Source organism: Vombatus ursinus, unplaced genomic scaffold (genome assembly GCF_900497805.2).
Source record: "Vombatus ursinus unplaced genomic scaffold, bare-nosed wombat genome assembly UNPS02014791.1, whole genome shotgun sequence".
In the NCBI taxonomy this organism is placed as follows: Eukaryota; Metazoa; Chordata; class Mammalia; order Diprotodontia; family Vombatidae; genus Vombatus; species Vombatus ursinus.
The window spans coordinates 21,669,127-21,674,292 of NW_020954569.1; the positions used below are offsets into that span (position 1 = coordinate 21,669,127).

Consider the following 5,166-nt stretch of genomic DNA (forward strand, 5'->3'; position numbering starts at 1 on the left):
TTGTGGCCTAGGTTGGTGCTGGTTTCTCTGGTATGAGTAGTATTTAAACAGAGCAGGCATACACATTACTCTACTACTTCTGGTATGGTTGCCCTTTTTTGGACATTTTGTTTAAGATCCACTTCCTGGCTACATCAAGCTGACTGTATATGGCTTAGTGGTTGATACTTGATTTGAACATAGCACTGTGAAGGAAGTTGATTGTTCAGTGGAATTTAAAAAAGAAAAAAAAGTTATTCTGTCTTTTGACCTGAGTCCTTTAACCTTTCAAGTGGCACCACAAAACTTAGTGATTTCTCATAAGAGGTAGAGGAAGATCAGTTGACCCTTTTCCTCACCCCTGGCCTCCATGTGGCTATGAATGCAGGGTACCTAAAGCCCATGATCTGCCTTGGTCATCCTGAGATTGGATTTCAGAGACTTAGTTGCTTCCTTGGTTTTGTTTTGCTTTCTTAAGTATAGGTAAATGAACACTGACTCTGAGAGAGAGGCATGCATGGGCTTGTAAGAGACTTTGTGAGTCTTTGTGAGCCCCCCGCCCCCCCCCACCCCCGACGCCGCGCCCCGCAGTGCCTGCTGTCACCCGCGCCTTTGGAGGCCTCCCGGGGGGAGACATCCCCAGCCCCGGGCTCTTGAGCCCCCACCTCCTGCAGCCGTCCTGGAGCGGCTCGGCCTGTGCTCGTGCACGTGCGGGGGGGCTCCCACCGAGGGCGACAAAGCCTTTGTCGAATTGCCGAGAGATGAAATTAAAGAGGAGAGGAAAATCAAAAGCACAAATCTCTCCCCAAGATGTCCAGGGCTTGGGAACGGGGTGTGCAAAGGATAGAAGCCATGTTAGTCCGAGATTAGCGGGCGAGAGGGTCAGGGTCACAATATTGACAGCAGTGGTCCACGGAGCCACGGAGGGACAAGAGCCCACGAACGGCGAGAGCCTGAACTTGGGTCCACCCGAACTTGGGGCGGAGTATGTGCAGGACGATGGCCAGAAGGCCCATGTGCTGGACAGCCGCTGTCCGAAGGACCAAGGTTGTACAGGAGCAAGAGGACGAGGGTGACACTTTCTCCTCCGGGAACTTCGCCTCCAGCCCACCCGAGGATCCGATGCAAACCACACGCTCCACACTAATTCCCCCTACTGGGCCCTGGACGACCACCCGATGGACTTCGTGGCCGACCGAGGGGTGAACAGTATATTTGCAGATGAACTGATGGAGCTCAGCACGGCCTCAGGACGTCAGGGGGACATCAAGTTTCTGGAAGATCTGAAAGGGTTTGTCAGTGGGGAGGCTTGAAGCTGCAAGGACCCCCTGTGCTTCCAGAGCCCTTTCTTCAAAGAGTACTGTCCTGGAGAAAGTGCGCAAAAGTGCTGTCAGACTAGATTATATTCCCTAATCCTTTTGTTTCCTTGTTCTGCTGACATTTTTGTACACTGCCACAGAATGGTGAGAAGTAAAATTCTTGGAACCCTCCAAAAACAACAACAGCAATTGAACAAATAATTATTCATGGGTAAGCAGGGCCAATATAATAAAAATAAGAATTTTACCTAAACTAATTTATATATTCAATGCAATCCAGAGTAAATTACCAAAAAAGTTATTTTTACTGAATTAGAATAAATAATAACAAAATTCATTTGGAAAAACTAAAAGTCAGGAATATCAAAGGAAATAACAAAGAAAAAAATGCAACCAAAGGATGTTTAACAATACCAGATCTTAAACTATATTATAAGGCAGTACTTATCAAAACCATTTGCTACTGGCTAAGAAGTAGAAAGATAAATCAATAGAACAGAGCAGACAGCCACAGATAATATAGTCACCTAATATTTGACAAAAGTAAAGTCATTAAGATTTGGGGATAAGAATTCATTGTTTGTTAAAAAAAATTGTTGGGAAAACTGGAAAGCAGCATGGCAGAATTTGGGCTTAGACCAATATCATACACCATTTATCAAGATAAAGGTAAAAATGGATAGAGGACATAGATGTAAAGAGAGATAATCCAAGAAAATTTGAAGAACATGGAATGCATTGCTTATCAGACTTATGGACAGGCAAACAATTTATAAATAAACGAGACAGAGAGCAGAATGACATATAAAATGGAGAATTTTGGTTACATTAAATTATAAAGGTTTTGTACAAATAAAACAAATGTAGCCAAGATCAGAAGCAAAGTTAGAAATTGGGGAAAATATTATAGACAGATTCTGAGAAAAAGTTCTCATTATCAAATATATAAAGAACTTTGTCAAATCTGTAAGAATATGAATCATTCACTAATTGAGAAATGGTCAAAGGATATGATCAGGCAGCTTTCTGATGAAGAAATCAAAACAATTTATAGTCATATAAAAATATTCTAAATCATTATTGATTAAATAAATTCAAATTAAAACAACCTTGAGATATCATTGTATATCTATCAGATTGGCTAAAATGATAGAAAGGGAAAGTGGCAAAAGTTGGAGGAGATGTGGAAAAATTGGGATACTAATTCACTGTTGGTGTAACTGTGAACTGATCCAACCATTTTGAAGGGCAATCTAGGATTATGCCCAAGGAGTTGTTAAACTTCTTTTTTACCCAAGAGATTTTAAACTCCATTTTGATCCAGCAATATCACCACTAGGTCTATTTCCAAAGACTGGTAAGAAAAAAATGTTAAGGATCTCAAAGTTATAAAATGTTTGTAATAGCTCTCTTTGTGGTGGCAAAGAACTGGAAATTGCAAGGATGCCCATTCAGTTGAGTAATTGCTGAACAAGTTGTGGTATGTGATTTTTATGAAATATTACTGTGCTGTAAGAAATGATAAGGTCAATGATCTTAGAAAAGCATGGATAGACTTGAATGAAATAATGAAGAGTAAAATGAGGACAACCAAGAGAATGTTGTATACGGTAATGGCAATATTGTTTTAAGAACAATTTTGAGTGAATAAGTCATTTTGATTATTATAAATACCCAAATTAACTGGAAAGGAAATATGAAGGAAGACAATATCTGAATCCAGAGAAATAATTGATAAATAGAAGTATATATAGAAGTGATTTTACATATATTTGTGTGTTTATATGTGTAATGGTAGCTATCTCTAGAGTGGGGGGAAGGAAAAAAATACATTTACACAATAACTATATTATATATTTAAAAGGAATAGCAAGTTATGCATGATAGATTTGCGGTTTCATGTGTAATCACCTTTTTATTATACTATATTATGACAATCTTGTTTTATTGCATAAATTTAAAATAAATAAAACTTTAAAAAGTAAACTAGATGTGAATAAATCCATTATAAATTTGAAAAATAAACATTATGTTCATCACAAGTATAAATGTCAAGCTGGTGCCTTTAATACTGGACTGCCTGTTTAAGAGATTTTTGTATATTTCTTGTTATGGGCTTCAGGGAGAGAATTACGACAACTCCTTCCCCCCATCCCTACCTAATTACCCAAATCCTTCATGCAATGACTGTCTCAAAATAACAGCTACTTGTAATTTTGACTTAATCTTAATGTTTTTATTCCTGAGTATCTGTTCTTTAATTCCTCATGGGAAGTAGGGCCTGACCATTAACACAATTTTTATGAGAAAAGATTAGATATAACTCTCCCTAGGATCTATTCTAGTAAGCCATCATTAGTCACAGGCAAGAAAAAGCTTTGCAGCTATTTTAATACTTTTAAAAATACAATTTGTATAATAAAAATATAAAGTGATTTTAGTTACAACTTTCTCCATATAGCCTAAGAGTAAATGCATTACATTTAGGGAATTAGTTCTCTGTTTCTGGACCCATATAACATATTTGACATCAATTGTATTGTTTTAGTAACCTTATTATCTAATTTAAACTGTGTAGACATCCTTCAGATAGAAACTCAAATTATTATTCTTCTGAATAAACTGAATTAAGTCAAATACAATTTCCTGGAAAGGTCAGACAGCATTCCTATTATAATATGCTGCTTCCAAATCATATCTTCCATCATGACCTCTGAGGAATGAGAATATACAAAGAAAGTTTGGCTTTCAAAAATATTCTGTTAATCTTAGAATGCGATATAGACAAGAGTTTGAGGAATCAAGCTCACTGCTGGTACATAACTGATAGAAGGCTTCATATTCAGTAAAACATATCCCCAACCATCGTCATCATATTTGCTGATGTCATCTCCCTCTTTACCCTCCTTAAATTCCCCTGGCTCAGCATTTCTGAATATTCTGCATTTGTTGTCTGCATCCATACAGTTGTTAATATCCTTGATCTCACTGATGTGGCAACCGCCTCCATAGTTTAGATCCTATATCATCTGCACATTTTTAACCTGTTTGACTATTTTCATGTTCTCCCATAAATCTTCCTTTGGAATTTTATCCAAAGTACTAGAGGAGATCATTCCTCTAAATCTCTTGACTTTGCATGAATACCAATGGAGTTCATTTCCCAGTTTTATTTTATAATGGCCACATACATGTTTCTTGTTAGATATATCTTTTATAATATATATCATTTACCCTGTTTCTCCTCAGCAAGTTTTCACTGGTCATGTGCTGTAATTTGTTTACTTCCATTATGAATTTCCACATGGAATTTTGTTTGCCATGTAGAGATCAGTTGAGAACAAACCCCAGACATTAAAAAGTTTTTAGAATTTCATTAAGTTGGTTCTGCAGAGCTACAAAAAGGTGTGGATCCTTCCCCAATTTCTGTGAGGTGTACAAACAATGTCACGTCATAAGGACAAACAGCTGGGTGGCCAGCAAGTAGAAAAGTTTGCTTGAGATGTATATCAGCAGGCAGACAGACACATTCAATGAAATTTGGGTAAAGCCAAGACTGTTGGCAGACCCCAAACTCAAGACCTTGGTAGATCAAAAACATGCACTTTAGCTTTTGTGGAGGATTTCTAGGGTCAGCATTATCTATAATTTTGGGATGGACAATTTCTAGCCACCCAAAACTAGTTTCAAAAATATTAATAAATGATAAATAATTAAGTATTTTCCCCACATAGACTACTTTAATTTTTTGGAAACTGGCATTTCATGACTCATAGTCTTATAGCATCAGTAGAATCATCAGTAGAATATTGATGCTGAGGTCCTTGAAGGTGCTAAACAATTTACCAAAAGCAATAAAGTCCTTATT

The 5,166-nt window shown here is 37.5% G+C and overlaps 1 pseudogene; it reads left to right on the forward strand.

Annotated features, from left to right (window-relative positions):
- Nucleotides 1-357: 357 nt before the first annotated feature.
- LOC114048120 lies at nucleotides 358-1,292 on the forward strand (annotated as a pseudogene).
- Nucleotides 1,293-5,166: the final 3,874 nt, after the last annotated feature.